Genomic DNA, 18,924 nt, shown 5'->3' with positions numbered 1-18,924 from the left:
CAGGTCCAGCCTTGCCCTGCCCTGGAACCCCAGCACTGCCCTGGAACCCCAATCCCCCCAGAGCCTCTATCCCAGCCCAGCAGTGGCTGCCAGTCCCTGGCACAGCACAGGCAATGCTCCACAGCCACCTCTGCAGCCCCAGCCCAGCTCCTGAGGGACCAAATGAGCCCAAGCCCCACCTGGGGGAAGGGTCCAGGGAGACCAAGGGGTATTGAAGGCTGACCACAAGGCAAGCACACATCTTGACCCTACCTCCTCTTGGAATTTCCTTCGGAACAGTGCTGGAATGTAGGAGTTGGTAGCTGTGTGTGTGCTTCTCTGCATCTTTTTTGTCTTTCTCTCTTTCTGTGTCTTCTTCTTCTCTTCCTCTTGCAAATTTTGATTAACATGAAATTGAACAGGCTTAGACTTTGTGAAGATGAATGGGCCAAGTCAATGCTTTCAGAAATGTTTTTTGTTGATTGAATGTCTATTGTAGTTTGACATGAGAAGAATTTTAAAAAGTAATACAAAACTTTTTGTGTAACTGACAATCTGTTAAACCACTGAGATACTGAACACGCCTCTGTTAAACACAAATATTAAAGATGGAAAAACCCAGAAACCTCCTCTTTCTTTTCCAGTCAACAAAGAAGCAGCGGGCCCCGGCCCTGGCCCCCATCTCAACCAAACCAAACCAAACCAAACCAAACAAAACCAAACCAAAACAAGCAACCCTGCCATGGGCTGAGCCCCTTCCCCCCTCCCCAGGCTGCCCCCCCACCCCCATCAGCCCCATTCTGACCAAACCAAACCCCAACAACTCCCAAACAGGAAAACAAAAGAGGCTACAAAACCCCAACCAGAACAAAGCCAACCACAGCTATTAAAATCTTACCATCAAGTCCCCTCCCCCCAACACAACTAAAACCAAAAACCCCTAAAACTTACAACCCATACAAAATAACCCTACAACTAAAATTAAACAAAAAACCCCACAAAAATCAACCATAAAACTAATCCTAACACAACCCAACCACAACTTCAACTACAAGTTACTGGCAGGTGAGGTGTTAACCCTTTCAATACTTCAATCCTCCATCAAGTAAAAGGAAAAAACAAAATACAAACATATAAAAAAATTATAAAAGCATCAAAGTCAGTAAAGAAGAAATGAAATCCCTAATAAAAAATAAGAAAAAATACCTTAATCTTAAAAGTAAAATCCTCTTATAAATGATAAAGAAAAAAATTCTTTTTTTATAGCACTTACCATTATGAAAAAATAAAAATATTTAAATTATTATCAAACAAAAACCTGCATACTAAAAAAAAAAAAAGTTAAAATAACTGTAATTTCATAAAAAGTTTAAACAGGAAAAGATAAAAACATAATCCAGTACCCCCAAGTGAAGATCTCTATTTCTAGAGATAAAAAAAAATTTAAAAGTAAAAAATAAAAACTTTTACCCTTAAAGAACTCATCTTTAAAACAGTACCCCATAAGTTCACATGGCCCATCCACAAGCTGTAAAAAAGCTTCTGGCAATAAAAACAATTTCACAATAACAAAGTTCCCCAGACAACTCTTATGCATGACAGAATTAAGAACCACAAAAACCGTAATTTTTCCACTCGCAAAAAAATCTCCATAACCTTAACAAGAAAAACTTCTCTCCCAAAGTAAACTAAAAAAAGACTATTCTAGAAATAGTAAACTAACTAGAAATTTTAAGTTTAATTTCTTTACATTGTCAGTAAAAAGAAAAAGTTGTAAAGAAAAAAATTGTTCCAAAGAGTTTATTTCTATTCTCACTACCTTTTTTCTTTAGGCTGCTTTTATTGATATTTTCTTTATACCCTTTTAAAATTTTAGACCTACTTCACCTTTCCCATAATCCTATTTCAGAACAAAATACATAAATATTAAGCAACATTAAAACACATCACACTCATCAATACATTAAGAAATCTCAAGATAGGAAAAATCTTAAATTAATAACCAGAACCACTAAAATATAATGATAAACATTTTGCCAAAGTTTCTCTGATTTTCTAAAGTTGCCAGTAAATGCTGCTTTGTTGTTTTGAGCTCCTGAGGATCTCTTGTCAGTATTCCTCCAGTGCAATTGACTCAGAGTACACAAACAATTGCAATTCCTTTTAAATGTCTCCTTGAGAGAGTTGTTTGGGGGATGGGAGTCAGGGCTTGTGTGTGCTGCTTGGCCCAGCCCAGGCAGGGCTTTCCCAGCCACATTCCACACTCCATTGCCCAGCTGGAGCCGCTGGTGCCTCTGAGTTGTGCTGCCCCAGCCCCAGGGACGCTCTCCTTGTCTGCCCATTCCCCCACGGTCTCTGGGCAGGGATGGCCTCACTGGGGGCTGCTGACATCCTCAGCAACTTGGAGGCTGCTGCTGAATTTCACTGCTCCAGAGGCTTGTTCAGCCTTCAGCTCTTCAGTGCAGGAATTCAGTGTCCCAGGGCTCATGAACATTCAGAACATCGTAACAAGCCAAGCCTCTGGGAATCATTTGATTTTAATTTTCAAATCCTTTGTGGTTAAGTAGATCTCAGTAGTGTATTGAAACTGAATACATGATATTTAAAAAGACAGCGAGAAAACATTTTGTAGGTCCTGTTTAGGTTTCTTTTCCTGTTAATTCATTGACATGTGCAATCTCCAATTGACACTGAATCCAGGTACCTCCTCATGCAGTTTGAATGGATATGCAAATCAAGACCCTTCATGGCTGACAATCAATCAGACTCTGTCCCTACCCCCACCCCACCATTTCCCCCATCCAAGCCCTGGCACTCAGAGCAGCCTTGTGCAAATCTGAGCTCCCTCCAGCCCAGGCTGCTCCTGCAGCTTTCAGCTCCTTGGCTCCAATTCCCACCTGCTTTCCTTGGAGAAGGCGCTGCCCGAGACACAGAGGGATGTTCATTTCTTGTCAGCCAACAAAGCCAAGGGAAGGCACAGCTCCATCCAATGCAAAAGTCATTCCCCTGCTGGATATTAAATCCACTTTCCACAGCAGACAGTCTCAGAGCAATGGAAAACACCTTCTGTGCCCAGCACAGATCCCAAGGTCCCCCCAAACCCTCCCTGCCCCGATTCTGCCCAGATTTGCTCTTTGCACACATGAGTCACAGGCTGAAGTCAGGAGCTCCCTCCACGCCCAGAGGGAGGAAAAGAAAGAAAGAGCATGAAGAGCTCTGCTCTGCAGAGCCAAGGTCCAAGTGCAGCCCCAGCAGTGAGAACCACAACTCATCAGGTTTGTGTCCTTTGGGCTCAGGGCCTGGTGACACTCAGAGGCACAGAAAGGTTTCTTGCCAACAAACACAAGTTGAACATTTGAACAGTGTAATAACCATCACAGCTCTTCCCTCAGCTCTCTGGGATGTCCCAGCAGCATCTGACATGTCCCCCATCTCCAAGGGATTTCTGTACTGGAACAGTTTTAGATAAAGACATAAGAAAAGGTAATTCTATGATAGATGTAAAGACATTTAGGATGTTGACTGCTGTGATATTTATTTGAATATTGTAAAAATTGGGAAAGTCCTTGAAGCTCAAAGCTGGAACCCAGTCAGTTGAGAGGCACTTGAATGACCAGAGAGCAACTGGAGGAAGAAATCTGGAAGCAATGGGAAGGACAAAGATCCAGTATGTCTAGTGAAGAGATATACAGAGAGACGGCCATTCAAACAGGAGAACTGGTAACACCTGAAGGAAAAGGGAGATGATATAATACACAGATTATTAGAGACTCAAGCAGAGGGGAAGATCAGTATTTCTTCTCCTGCCATCAGTACACTTCCAGGAAATTGCTGTTCCTGGTGGGAAAATTTTGCCATGTCTTAAGAGTACTCAAACGACCCAGATTATGAAAATGTGCTTGCATATTATGAATTTTACAAGTATTAAAACCTGTGCCCCTTTCCAGGCAGACATCAGTTGTGTGGCCATGGACAGGCAGTGCCACTTGCGCCCTGAGGTGCCCAGCTGGGATTGGATCTCTCCAAGAGCACCTGAGGGACAGCAGAGCACCTTGCAAGCTGCAGGTCCCTGACAGCCCCACAAGGCTCCTGTCCCATCAACATCTGCTCTGCTCCAGTCTGAAACAGGGCCCAGCATGGTGCAGGGATCATCAGAGAGCTGAGGTGTGTGCTGGAATTCAATGGCCTCCCCATCCCGCAGCAGCCCTGCATTTCCCTGCTGCAGCCTTGGTCTCCAGCCCAGCCATGGAGGCTCTTTGGGCTCTGGAGTGTTGCTGCAGCCCCCAAGGGCAGCTGAGCTCTGCCTTTGCCACAGTCAGGCCTGGCCAGCGCAGGCCATGCTCAGCAATTGCTTGTGTGTGGCCTTGCTGTCAGCCCCGGCAGCGGCTGCGTGGCCCCTTTGAGGCCCTGTGCTGGCCCAGCCATGGTGGCCCAGCCCCTGTGCAGGCCCAGCCCAGGCCAGGAGCATTGTGGCTGGGAACGGCCCCTGTGCCGTGGTGCCCACAGCAGCCTTGGGGCTCTGTGCCCCATGGCCTCCCTGCTGGGCAGCCTCTGCCAGCTCCTGCAGAGCCCGTGGCACCTGTGGGGCTGCACAGACAGCCCTGCCCCGGGCTCTGCCGGCCTCTGGGCCAGCAGAGAGGCAGCCAGGGCTGGCCATGGCTGGGAACAGGCCCTGAGCCCTGCAGGAGGATGGAGCTGGGCCACAGCCAAACTCAGCCCAGGCCAAAGCTGGGCTCAGCAGCCAGGGCTGCCAACGCATGGGCACAGAGGCTGGTGCTGACAAATGTCCTGGGCCCCCTCCCTGCTCTGGCCATGCCACCAAGGGCACAGAGCAGCCTCCTCTCTGGGCCACTTGCCTGTTTGCAATGCCTTGCACAGGCGCTGGCCCTGCCCCACAAGGCCTGGCCTGAGTCCTGTCCCTGCACGCTCAGCCAGGCTGAGATGGACACTGATGGTTTCTGGGCCAGGCTCTCGGAGCCCAGCCCAGCTCCCTGCAAGCTCTGCCAGCTGCCCTGAGCTCTGGGCAGCACCAAGGGCCTCTCTGAGCCCAGCCCAGCCCAGCCGGCTCTGGCCCCACAGCTCTGCTCAGCCCAGGCTGCTCTGGCCACTGGCCCCACGGCCTCAGCCCCTGCCAAGGCCACAGCAGCAGCTGCAGCTGCCACAGGACTCAGCCCCAGCCATGGGGGAAGGTGCTTGGCCAAGGCCAAAGGAGGCTCCCTGGCTGCCCTGCTCCCCTCGGCCTGAGGTGCTGAGAGCTCTGCAGCCCCTGCTGCCATCCCATCTGCCCAGGGCAGCACAAGAGCCCCGGCCTTGGGGCCCTCAAGAGCTGCTCCTGCTCCAGGCCCAGGGCCCATGCCAAAGCTGGGGCAGCCACAAAGCTGTGCCAATTTCTGTTCATTGCTGCTCTCATGGGCATGGATCCTCAGCCACTTGGTGTTTGCTGATGCATTTTACTACTCCAGAGGCCTCTACTTTCTTGAGCTCTACAGTTCAGGAATTCAGTGAGGAAAGCTCATAAACATTTGAGCAAAAACTCCAGAACAACCAAAGCCACAGGGAATATTCTATGTTTTTATTTATTCTGTGAATAATTAACAGATTTCAGAGGTGTATTCTAAGTGAATACACTGTCTTGAAAACAATGCAGAGAGAAGTGTTTTGTCATGTTAAGTTTTCTTTTTCTATTTGTAGATTGGTATGAGTAATGTCCAATTGATATTGACCTCTAGCACCTCCTAATCCAGTCTGAACAGATATAAAAAAAAATCAAAACGCTTAATGGCTGACAATCAATAACACTTTGTCCCCACTCCTTCCCCACCATTTCCCTCATCCAACCCCTGGAATTCCAATGGATCAGGAATGGTGTGGCCAGGAGGGGCAGGGTAGGTATTCTTCCACTGTGTTTGGCATTGGTTCGGCAGCACCTCAAGTCCGGTTTCCAGTTTTGGGCCCCCCAATTTAGGAAGGACATGGAGGGGCTGGAGCATGTCCAGAATAGGGCAACAAGGCTGGGGAGGGGTCTGGAGCACAAGTCCTGTGAGGAGCAGCTAAGGGAGCTGGGGTTGTTTATCCTGGAGAAGAGGAGGCTCAGGGGAGACCTCATCACTCTCTACAGCTCCCTGACAGGAGGGTGCAGCCAGGTGGGGGTCAGGCTCTTTTCCCAGGGCACAGTGACAGGAAAAGAGGACACAACCTTTAGCTGTACCAGGGGACATTTAGGCTGGACTTTAGGAAATATTCTTCACACAAGGGGTGATTGGGCATTGGAATGGGCTGCCCAGGGAGTTGGGTGAGTCACCGTCTCTTGAGGTTTTTAAGGAAAGATTGGATGTGGCACTGAGTGCAATGGTTTGGGTGACAAGGTTGTGCTGGGTCCCAGGTTGGACCTGTTGCACTCTAAGGTCTTTTACAGCCTGGCTGATTCTCTGATGATTGTGACACTGCAGGGCCCTGGGGAAGCAAGGGGCCATTGTGACACTGCAGGGCCTGGTGGCACTAAGGGGACCATGGTGACACTGTGTATGACATGGCAGCACAGAGCCAAGGGGCCATTGTGACACTGCAGGGCCCCATGGAACCAAGGGGCCAGGGCTGCTCCTCAGGGACTCCTGCAATGAAGGAAACATATTTGACACCATGGTGGCCCTTGGGACCAAGAGGCCATTTTGACACTGTGGAACCAAGGACAGCATTGCTACACTGCCAGACCTCATGGAACCAAGGATCCACTGTGACACTGCAGGGCCCAAGGATCCAAGGGACTTTGTGACACCAAGGGGTCCCCTGGAACCAAAGGAACATTGTGACACTGGGAGGCCTCAGGGAATCATGGAGACCATTGGGACACTCGGGGGCCTCACGGAACCCTGGTGACCCCAAGTTTTCTGGGAGTGTGGATCTGCTGGAGGGTAAGAGGGCTCTGCACAGGGCCCTGGAAAGGCTGGATCCAGGGCCCAAATCCACCAAGGTGAGGTTTAACAAGTCCCAGTGCCGGGTCCTGCACTTTGGCCACAACAACCCCTGCAGCACTACAGGCTGGGGACAGAGTGGCTGGAGAGCAGCCAGGCAGAAAGGGACCTGCAGGGCCTGAGGGACAGCAGGCTGGACATGAGGCAGCAGTGTGCCCAGGTGGGCAAGAAGGCTGGGGGACGTTCCCATGGTGCCAAGTCAGGAACTGCAATGGGGAGTGGGGCCAGAGAGGAAAGGGCAAACAGCGATGGGCTGTTTGCAGGGCAGGGAACAGGGCCTGGCAAGAGGAAGAAATTTGTCCAAGGGAAGAGTAAAGAAAGTAAAGGTGGGACAAAGGATATGCTCAGGGCAGTTTGGGGGTGGCTGCCAGGCAGCCCTGGCTCTGAGCAACAGCGTCTGCAGTGGCACAGGAAACTCCCAGCTGATGGGAACAAACTTTCTGGCTGAGTGCAGAGGCCAGGACAAAGCTGAGTGGTTTCCCTGGTGTCCCCCAGGCCTTGCTGGCCCCAGGGGCTGATGGCATTTGTGCTCCCTCAGGTTCATGTCCCCACAGCAACAGCATGGGGGTGCTGGCCCTGCTGTGTGCAATGCAAACAGGGGCTGCTGAGGCAGTGCTGCCGTGTCTGTGCCTGCAAGGATGGGGCACCTGTGTGAGCTGGGGGAGAGGCCAGGGCTGCAGAGGGGGGATGTTGTTGGCAGCTGCATGAGGACGCTCTGGGACGCTGCCCTGGGCTGTGCAGCGCACTGGGCATGGATCAGCCCCTGCTCTGCTGCTCCTTCCCGTCTGCCCCAGGGCCTTTGCAGAGCCCCAGCCATGCTGTTTGCCCCCAGCCTGCCCACGGCCAGCCTGGGGCTGCTGACGGGGGTTTCTGTGCTGAGCATTGGCCTGGCCGTGTTCTGGAGAGAGCCTGGGCAAGGAGCCTGGAGCCCCCAGGGCCTGGCCTGAGGCGTCAGCGCTGCCCCAGCAGTGCCCATGGCCTGTCCCTGCTGCAGCCCTGGCACTGCCACCCCCAGGGCTGTGCCCGGCCCCGAGAGCACTCAGGCCCTGCAGCAACACCAGGGCCACCAGGGCAGCGGGGCAGGGCCACGGCAGCAGCACTGGCAACACCAAGTGCTGCTGCTGCTGCTGCTGCTGGGCACAGCTGCTGGGCCAGCACTGATCTGCCCCAGCTCTGCACACAGACATTGCTGCTGCAGCTCCAGAGAAGGCAACACAAGGGCATCTCTGCAGAAAACTCTGCTGGGAGATTCTTTAGTTCCTTTAAAGCCATTGAGAGTGCAGCCCCTCATTGACACAGTCTGTAGCCACAGGGAAGGTGGAAAGAAACAAAATGACAAATGGCACAAGGAATTACAATTATTTGTGGACTATATTATAAAAGTAAAACTAAGAAAAATTATCTCAGAAATGAAACCAACAAGAAGTATCAAACATTATTTTTTTCAAAGTGATTTGCAGAAATTGGCCAGCAGTTTAACGTTTTTGAAAGCATCCAGTCATCAGTCTCCACCCTGCAGCCTTGAGCTCCTGGTTCCTCAGGCTGTAGATGAGGGGGTTCAGAGCTGGAGGCACCACCGAGTACAGAACTGACACTGATAGATCCAGGGATGGAGAGGACATGGAGGGGGGCTTCAGGTAGGCAAAGATTACAGTGCTGAGGAACAGGGAGAGCACAGCCAGGTGAGGGAGGCAGGTGGAAAAGGCTTTGTGCCGTCCCTGCTCAGAGGGGATCCTCAGCACAGCCCTGAAGATCTGCACATAGGAGGAAACAATGAACACAAAACAACCAAGTACCAAACAGGCACTAACAGCTATGAGCCCCAGTTCCCTGAGGTAGGATTTGGAGGAGGAGAGCTTGAGGATCTGTGGGATTTCACAGAAGAACTGGCCCAGGGCATTGCCATGGCACAGGGGCAGGGAAAATGTATTGGCCGTGTGCATGAGAGCATTGAGAAAGGCACTGGCCCAGGCAGCTGCTGCCATGTGGGCACAAGCTCTGCTGCCCAGGAGGGTCCCGTAGTGCAGGGGTTTGCAGATGGACACGTAGCGGTCGTAGCACATGATGGTCAGGAGGGAATACTCTGCTGAGATGAAGAAGAGAAAGAAAAAGAGCTGAGCAGCACATGCAGTGTAGGAGATGTTGCTGGTGTCCCAGAGGGAATTGTGCATGGCTTTGGGGACAGTGGTGCAGATGGAGCCCAGGTCGCTGAGGGCCAGGTTGAGCAGGAAGAAGAACATGGGCGTGTGCAGGTGGTGGCCGCAGGCTACGGCGCTGATGATGAGGCCGTTGCCCAGGAGGGCAGCCAGGGAGATGCCCAGCAAGAGCTCCTGCCCAGAAGTGCAGGAGCTGCAGCTGCCGCGTGTCTGCCAATGCCAGCAGCAGGAAGTGACTGATGGAGCTGCTGTTGGACATTTGCTGGGGCTGCACATGGGCACCTGTTCATGGAGAAAAGGAAAGTGAAGTGTTAGAGGAGATAGCTGCAAGCAAAATCAAAGCCATTTCCCATACACCATCCTCTGTAACTTACATGGACATGCTTTTGTGTTTAAGAGTTCTGAGGTTTTCTTTTTAATCTCCCGCCATGACTCTCCTCGTATTCTTGGATAGCAGAAACCCTCAGCAATTCCTCTGCCCTCTGGTAGAACAGAGTGAGTTCCCTGACATAAGATGATGAGTGGAGAGTGAGGGGAGATGCTCTGTCCCTTCATTCGGTTTGGAGTATCTCTGGGCTTTCACTTTTCTCAAATGGAGGATGTTCACACTCCCAGGTTTCTCTTACAAACCCCCAGGTACTGCTGAGAGCAGATGGATCCACCCCAGCCCAGCTCCACATTTGTAGCCAAGGATTCATATCACTCATTTCACCAACCCAGCAGCATTTTCAGTGTCACAACACCAATGCTTTTTCCCATCAATCTCATAACTCAGAGATGCTCTAGGACAGGTTTGCATCCTGGATTAAAGCTCCCAGCTTGGACTGAAATCTCAGGGAGACTCCCAAGTGTCCTTCTGATGGCATTGGATTGTGGGAGATGCAGCTCCTTCCCTGGCTGCACTGACAGCATTGCCCAGAGCCGGGCACTGGGGACAGCGTCACCCTGAGCCAGCTGTGCCCCTGCCAGAGCCCCCAGAGCCGGGCAGCTGCTCCCAGCCCTGTGCTCTGCAGAGGGAACTGGGCCCGGGGCTGCAGAGCTGCCCCACGGCTCTGCTGCAGCTCTGCCTGCACAGGAGGGGCTGCACGCCTTGGAGCCCCGGCCCTGAGGGCAGAGGCTTGGCTGGGGCACAGGAGGGAGGGGGCTTGTTCAGAGCGAGGGGCTGCACTGCAGGGGCTCCTGTGGGCATCTCTAAACTCTCCCTGCCACAGCATTGCTGGGCTTTGTTTTCTCTCATTGCCTGATCTTCTCTCTGCTTCCTGCAGATTTCCCTCCTACAGGTGTTTCCCTCTGCCTGATCTCTCCCTGCCAGCACCCATAGACCCCAAATCTCTGTGCACTCTCCTTGGCCCTACAGAACCCTGCCTGTTTGCAGGGCACTGGCTGGGGGCAGGTTCTGTTTGCAGCTTGGAGAAAGGACAGCTCAGACTGAGCCTGATGGCTCCAGCAAAGGTGATGCTTCTGCTGTCCATGGGCAGAGTGGCTGAAACGACATTAGGGATCTCCTGTGAACCTATTGATCACTAAAAGGAACAGTTCAGATGTCTTAGACACTTCCAAAATATCATAATTATAATTCATAATTAATCTTTAATAATAATCCCCCCACTCCCTGCCATTCTCCAATATTAGGAAACTGAATACAAAGTCTTTGGAAATGTCTTAATATTTAATGAAATCCTTGTCTTGGAAATTTTCTATGACTGATCAGCATCCTTCAGCATGTCAGAGCTTCAAGAGCATTTCACCTCCCCTGCACCAGAAATACCCAGAGTTGTACTCACAGGCTCTGCAGGCATTGGGATGTTCCAGCTTGAGGAGATGGCTCCAGGAGCTGCAGCTGCATTGTCCTGCAGCCAGAGGTTCCTGTGCCAAGGGCTGGCAGTGATTGTGCCCCAGGCACTTCTCAGCCCCTTCCCAGCCCTGACTGATTGAAGCTCTCTGTGCCTCTGGGCTGTGCCCGCGCTGGCTGCAGGCAGTGCCCCAGCCCTGCTGGGCTGGCACAAGAGCTGCTCATCCAGAGAAATGTGCTTTTGAAGCTCTTCTTGGTGACCAGGAGCTGCCTCTGTGCCAGGAGCCCAGCCCAGCTCAGCAGCACAGACACAGCACAAGGACTTTAATCAGCCTCTGGGGCTTTGTGCTCAGGCCCTGAACATCAGTCCCTGAGAGGGAGCTGAAGAAACCTCTCCGGAACTCCAAGGCAGAATCCAACTCCAAAGTTTCTTGGACTTTTAATGGGTCCCAGTGAGGGACACGACTGAGCAAGTGTCCCCAGGCCCCAGGCAGAGCAGAGAACTGCAGGCAGTGATGACAGGTGGGGACAAAGAGAAGCCAAGTCTTGGTGCCCTGGGGCACAGCAGGGTCTGTGCCAGCAAGGGCTGGGAGGAGACACCTTGTGCTGAGGCCCTGGGGCCTCCTGGCACAGCCCCAGCCAGGCTGGGCACTGTCAGCCCCTTGTGCTGCCCTCAGCATCCCCCCCTAGCCCACATCCCAGTGGCCTCAAGGATCTGCTGCAAGGAGTCCCTGGGGAGCCTTGCTCAGCAATGGCCCTGGGGGCTCCTTCATGCTCCCTGCAGGGACTGCAGGTTTTTCAAAGGACTTTGGGCTTGGCTTTTGCCTTGGAGGCTCTGAGAGGTTTGTGCAATCATGGCCTCCAATTATCTGCTGTAATTAGTCCCTGGAGAGGCTTTGTCAGGAACAACACTCAGTGGGGCTCATTAATACTTCAAGGTACTCCGGTTATTTGAAGGTACTTGGTGTTTCCCTTTTGATACAGACTCTGTGAGAGGTTTGTGCAATCATGGCTCCAATTATCTGCTTTAATGAGTCCCTGGAGAGCTTTGTACTGACACTCAGTGGGGCTCAGTAATGCTTTGAGCTTCACAAATTTTTTAAGGTAGTTTGGAATTGTCTTTTCCACATTGAGACTCTGAGAGGTTTTTGGTCAATCCTGGCCTCCAGTTCTCTCTTCCATGGAGTCCATGAGCAGCCTGTGTTGGGGATGGACCTCACTGAGACCCATTCATGCTTTGAGACACTTTGGGGTTTTCTTCTGACTTTGACTCCTGGAAAGGTTTGTGCAATCTCCTCTCAGGCCCTGAGGTTCCAGGGCTCAGCTCCAAATGCACCACAGTGCTCATCAGGATGCAGCAAGTCCTGACAAACTATGGCTCTGCCTTGATTTCCCTCTGCTCTTATGCAGTTTATCAGGAACCTATCTGGAGTGATTTTGGTTTGCTAATTTGAGATTTCTCAGCCAATGCATCTATTAGTGCAGTGGGATCAATGTTGGCTAATTACCATTGCCCTCACTGGAATATATTTACTCATTTCCTGCTGTGAGATAGGATTAGGAGAAAAGAAAAGTAGGCTCAAAATTTTAAAAGGGTATATAGAAAAGTTTATTACCAGTAAATAGGAGAAAGATTAATAAGAATCTGAACACTTCTCCTCTCCCTACAACCTTTTCTTTCTTACTGACAATGCAAGGAGACAAAACCTGAAAGTTTCAGTCACTTTACACCATCTAGAACAGTCTTTCTTCAGTTCACTTAGGGAGAGGAGTCTCTCTTTCATGCTATGGAGACTTCTCCATAAGGAAAAAGTTCATTCGTGGCTCTCAATTCCCACAAATAGCAGCTGCCCAGAAAATCTGCAATTGTGAGGTCTCTCCCATTTTTCACAGCTTTTCCCACAGCTGTTTTTATGGGCCATGTCAGCTTATGGGGTATGAGTTTAAAGATGAGCTGTTCAGGAGCAAAGATTCTCTTCATCTATTTCTGAAATCATCTTCATCTCTGAGAACAGAGATCTTCTTCTTCTCTCCCTGAGGGCACAGGATCTCACCACTCTTCTCTCTTTCTCTGTTTAAACTTCTCATGGGATCACAGCTACTTCAACATTTGCCTACTTTAGCATGGAGGTTTTTGCTGAACAGGTCATCTCCCCATATTTTCAATTCGTTATAGGGAAAAAGAGAGTCTGACATATTAATTACATCCTTCTCCATAGCTTTTCAAGAGGATTTCAGGCTGCAAGATCAAGGCATCTCCTCATCCCTCCCATCTGGGACTCAACTTCCCCTTCAGTGACCTTGGTGTCTTCATGTTGCTCCTCTCTGTGCCTGCACTTTGTCCTTTTCTCTCACTGGAGGGAGGATGGAAGCACTGAAAGAGTTCATATCTCACCCGGGGCCTGCAGATGGTTCCGTGCCCCCGGCCGGGCTCGGTGCTTGCGGCCGGAGCTGTTTTACGATGGAGGTTTCTGCAGCGGCTGCGCTGGGGCTGTGTCAGGATGGGCCGCGCTGGGGCAGGGCCAGGATCTCAGCAGCCAGGCCAGAGCACAGCAGCAGCACGGCCGGGGCCGATGGCTTCTCCTGCCCCTGCCCGGGGCTTGCGGCTGAACCCCAAGGGTGGCAGAATCTTGGCCGAGCCGGCCCGGCCCGGGGCTGCTCCTGGGGCCCGGCGGATCCTGGCTGGGCCCGGGCTGGCGGCGGGGCAGGGCTCAGCAGGGCCCAGATGTTCCCAACTGCAGCCATGGCCCGGCCCGGCCTCGGCCCCGCGGCCTCCCCTGCCCTGCCCGGCAGCCGATGGGGCCTGGCGGGGTCCCTGGGAAGGGGCCCGGCCCCACGGCAGGAGCCGCCCGGCCCGGCCTGGCTGAGACGGGGCCGGGTCAGCCTTGTTACCTCTGTGCCAGCCAGAAGGGAAAGAGACCCTCCCAGGCTTTCTCATCTTTAACATGTGTCTTCACAGAAGCGTGTACAGTTTCCTTAGCAGTTTAACAGATTGTCAATTCTCAAAGTTAATTACTGATTGGTTTTTTAGTCAGACACAGAGGAAACTGCTAGCAGCTTCTCTTGGAACATCACTTCCATGATGCCAAACCACCACAACAGCACAGAGCACAGAGTTCCTTTGTCCATATGTAGTAGTCATGTGCCCAAGTCCTCAAAAACTCTTCTTGGGAGATGTCTGGGCACTTTCCAAGGTTTTTTCAACTGAAAGCATTCAGCTCAGGGTATAAGAAAATCACCAGAAGACATGGCCAGACTGACCTGTCTGTCCTTGGGAGCAATCTTTGGATATATGGAATTTGGGAGGCCAAATTCTAATTTTGGCCATGGACCATGGACATGAAGGTTGGTTCTTTTCTGTAGGAAGGAAGGAACAGAGCCCCAGTGTTTGCCAGGCAGAAGAGAGTGACCACCAGAGGACAAGGCCAGCCAGAAGTGGCAGGTTTTTTTCTGAGAGAGACCCTTGCATATAGGAAAATTTTTAGAGAGAATACCAATTTTGGCAATGGACATTTAAAAAGAGGGACAGTTCTTTTCTATAGCAAGGAAAGCACGGAGCCCCAGTGTTCCAGGAGCTGATGAGAGGCAGCCCTTGACATCACAACATCAGCCAGACCTGTCAGGGGCCCTGGGAGGCCAAGCCAGCCAGACCTATTCCATGTTCCCTCACTTCCATGGGGCCCCACATTGTCCCAATGGTCCCTTGCTTCCCTGAGGCCCTGAGGTGTCATAATGCCCCCTTGGTGACACCAGGCCCTGAAGGGTCCCGATGGTCTCCATGGTTCCATCAGGCCCCACAGAGCCATAAGGGTCTCTGGGTTCCATGAAGCCCCGCTGGGTCACCATGGCCCCTTGGTTCCATGGGCTCCAGTGGTGCCACAATGATCCCCTTGGTTCCATGGGGTCCCCACAGTGTCCCAGTGATCTCCATGGGAAGGGAAGAACCCAGCCCCAGTGTTGCAGGGGCAGCCACCAGAGGCCAAGGCCAGCCAGGCTTGATGGTACTGGCAGATTGTGCCTGGGAGCAATCCTTGGATATACAGAATTTTGGAGGTGGAATCCCAATTTCAGACATGGACACCTAGAGGATAAGGATGGTTGTTTTCCATTGGAAACAAAGCACGGAACACTGATTCAAGAGTGACATATGGGGATCTATGGGGAGCACTGGGGATCGTTTCTGCACCTCGTGACCCAACAGGAGCTTCTCTAATAAACTTTGCCTGAAGCTCCCACTGTGCCCATGACAGGAACCCATAGTGTCTGGGACATCCTGGCTCTTTGGCATCCTGGGAACTCCTGGGATGTCACTGTGGAATGGCTGTGACTCCCTCTGACCACAGGGCTCTTTACTATCCCAGAAACGCCTGGGAGGTCTCCATGGAGCCCCTGTCTCTGCCTGTGACATTCCAGCTCTGGAACAGCCTGGAGATTCATGGAACCCTTCTGAGGGCCTGTGACAAATCTGATCCTTAGCAGGCAACCATCACCAGTCCACTGTTGCTATGGGCAGTTTCCATGGACACCATCCCCAGCCCCCTGTTGCTATGCTCAGTCCCTTGGCAGCTCCATGGAGACCCCATGCCAGAGGTGGTTGCCATGGCCACCAGGGCTGGCACCAGCTGGGATGCTCGGTTTCCACGGGCCGGGCTTCAGGAATGGGATTCCCCAATTTCCTGCTCCTGCTAAAACCGCGCTGCCCTCGCTGCCCTCCCGCCTCCCATGGAAAGCACAAAAGGCAAAGATCCCGGGCTGGGATAAGAACAATTTATTGGGAACAGCAACGAGATAAAGAACAAACAGGAACAGAAACAATATTGATAACAGAAGGGATAAATAAAACTGTTTACAGAGAAAACTACAACATCAACAACTAGTTCTTCCTGGCAATGTATTTCCTCCTGTCTGGAAAGGACACCCTTTTCCTCAGGGAGAGAGAGTGAGAGAGAGTCCCTTTCCTGCCCCTGGCAATGACCTGAGGTGGGAGTGAATGTAATGACAGGGCCATGGCCAGACCCTCATGTTCTCCAACCCCACATCATGTCATTGGCAGGGGCAGGAAAAGGGACAGGTGTCTTCCCAGCATGGATCATGGGGAACATGGATCACCAGGGCTCTGACCAACGTGGTGTCTCCAATGGGGGATAAAGCTGGAGCGGTGCATGAAGCTGTTCCTGCCGTTGAGGCATGTGCAGGGCTTCTTTTACTGGTGCCTCCGTTGGTGTCTGCTCAAGTGAGAGCTGCTGGTGAAGCTCTTCCCACACTGGGGACACTTGTAGGGCCTCTCCCCAGTGTGGATGCGCCGGTGGGTGATGAGGGTGGAGTTGTGCTTGAAGCCCTTCCCGCAGTCAGGGCAGAGGAAGGGCCTCTCATCCGTGTGAATGCGCTGGTGCTGGAGGAGCTGAGAGCTGGTGTGAAACCTCTTCCCACACTCGGGGCACTGGTAGGGCCTCTCCCCTGTGTGGATCATTTGGTGGATGATCATTTGGGTCTTCCTACTAAAGGTCATTCCACATTCCCCACAGTTGTATGGCCTTTCCCCAGTGTGGATCCTCTGGTGGCAGATCAAGAGAGACTTCTGCCTAAAGCTCTTCCCACATTCCCCACACTCATAGGGCCATTCCCTGGTGTGGGTCTTGTGGTGGGAGATCAGGTTAGAGTTCTGGCTGAAGCTCATCCCACATTCCCCACACTCGTAGGGCTTCTCCCCGGTGTGGATCCGCTGGTGCCTGATGAGGTGGGAGTTGCGCTTGAAGCCCATCCCACAGTCAGGGCAGCGGAAGGGCCTCTCATCCGTGTGGATCCGCTCATGCAGGAGGAGATCAGAGCTGGTGTAAAACCTCTTCTGACACTGGGGACACTCGTAGGGCCTCTCCCTCTCCCCAGCGTGGATGCGCTGGTGGGTGATGAGGGTGGAGTTGCGCTTGAAGCCCTTCCCACAGCTGGGGCAGCGGAAGGGCCTCTCATCAGTGTGAATCTGCTGGTGCTGGAGGAGACTGGAGCTGGTCTGAAACCTCTTCTGACACTCAGGACACTCGTAGGGCCTCTCCCCAGTGTGGATGCGTTGGTGGATGATGAGGGCAGAGCTGCAGCTGAAGCCCTTCCCACACTCCCCACACTCCTAGGGCCATTCCCCAGTGTGGATCATCTGGTGGCAGATCAGGGTGCTGCTCTGCCTGAAGCTCTTCCCACACTCCAAGCACTTGTGGGGCTTCTCCCCATTGTGAAGCTGCCCATGGACCACCAGCTCTGAGCTCTGGCTGAAGCTCTGTCCACCTTCCTGCCTCAGGGTGGGTCTTTCCTCCTCAGAGCACACTGGGCTGGGTTTGGAGCCCCTCCTCCTGTGGGATCTCTGGGGCTTTTCCTCCCCATTGGATTCCTGTGCCCTGGAGTCACTCAAAATGGCCTCATCCATGAGTTTCTGCTGTGGGGATTTCTCCTTTCTGGTCTCCATGCTCAGCTCCTTCCTGGGGAGAGGAAGGACAAGGAGAGGATGGGATTTGCCTCCGTGCCACAGGGAAGGGGAAGGAGATCCCCCCAGTGCATCCCCAGCAGGACGGGGTTGGCAGCAGGGTTGTCCTGCAGCCGGGGGCTGTGCTGGGCTGGGAGATGGAGCAGGAGAGAGGGGGAAAGGGGCACTGACTTCCTCCTCACCTTCCTGAATGTCCTGGGGCTCCTTCCTCTTCCTTGCAGCCTCCTCCTCCATCTGGCAAAGGTTTGGGGATGTGAAATCCTGTTCTGGGAGGAAAGCAAGGGATGAGCGCATTGAATTTTTTACTGGTTTCAAGGCAAACCTGGGGGAGAGTCTAAACCAGAATTACAATTTCATAAGAAAAGAAGATCAAGGCAATGCTACAGAAACACTGCCTTAAACTGACAGAGTCAGGATATAACCTGACACCCTGTTGCTGCTCAGGGTGGTGGCTGCAGTCCTGTTGGAGAGATGAACGTGATTCTGTCCAAGCAGTGATCCTGTAGAAGGGTCTGGTCTTCCTCTGAAGGTCCAGTGGTGGTTCTGGAGCTCTTGTCCTCTGGGAATCCAGTAGGCAAGCTGCTCCTGGTGTTGCAAGGCTCAGCTTATATGCAGGTAGGAATGCTTGGATCCTCCCCCTGGGTGGAGCATGCCACAATGGGATGATAGAATTTGATCAGTCCTGCAGTGACACTCAATGGCCCATTCCCAGCAGATATCTCCCCTGGAGGGCGTTATCAGGGCTGAGTCATGGAAGAGATCAAGAACACGGCCCCACCTGTTTCTAGCAGTTGATGAAGATGGGGATTGAAAACATGCATTTGGTTCCATCTTACATTGCAACCTGAAACAGTGGGGGAATCCCTGCTCAGGGGGTGAACACCACCCACCTTACCCAAACTGGCTCAGGTGTAAAACCCCCACCCTGGGAATGCCACACACACACAGGGGACAATGTCACACTTGCCCTGCTCCAGGGCAAATGGCATCTCTCTAATATTTTCTTAACCAGATTGCAAAATTATTTTGGCACAGTGAGTTCAGGGCACTGTTCTTTGACCCCAGTTGCCTTTGACAACAGCATGGTTCCTTCCTCTGACGAGGTTGTGGGTCTCTCTGGAGGAACTCTTGGAAACTTGGATGCAGCTTCGTCTGAGCGACCTATGGGAGAACTGATGAGGAAAATGGCTGTTGTGGGACTGGAGTGTAAAGAAAATATTTTGTTGTCCCTACTTGAAAAGTTTGTTAAAATCACTGGAGGAAAGGGAGCAAATGATACCAGCAAGACTGACAAGGTTCATTCACCACATGGTGAGGAACACAAGGCTGCTAAAAGTCCCACAAGAAGCCCAGCTCAAGTAGCTAAATTCCCAAATAACTACTGAATTCCCAGGCTTGGGTTTTTTCCAAATGTGAGAATCATTATTCTCTTCATCCCTGTCACCTTTGTGACAGCTACACAGAGCTTTCCCTTCCTTTTAATAATATCTGTATTGGGCCGAATTTGCACTTTTCTTTAATTGTAACCTGCCAGCAGCTGAGCTGGAGCTGTGC

At 52.1% G+C, this 18,924-nt stretch overlaps 1 pseudogene; it reads right to left on the bottom strand.

Annotated features, from left to right (window-relative positions):
* LOC143692463 (uncharacterized) overlaps positions 1 to 18,924 on the bottom strand; it is a 28,514-nt pseudogene that overhangs the window by 5,048 nt on the left and 4,542 nt on the right.

Source organism: Agelaius phoeniceus (genome assembly GCF_051311805.1).
Source record: "Agelaius phoeniceus isolate bAgePho1 chromosome W unlocalized genomic scaffold, bAgePho1.hap1 SUPER_W_unloc_1, whole genome shotgun sequence".
In the NCBI taxonomy this organism is placed as follows: Eukaryota; Metazoa; Chordata; class Aves; order Passeriformes; family Icteridae; genus Agelaius; species Agelaius phoeniceus.
The sequence above is the reverse complement of the archived record's forward strand: the minus strand, read 5'-3'. Positions and strand labels throughout refer to the sequence as shown.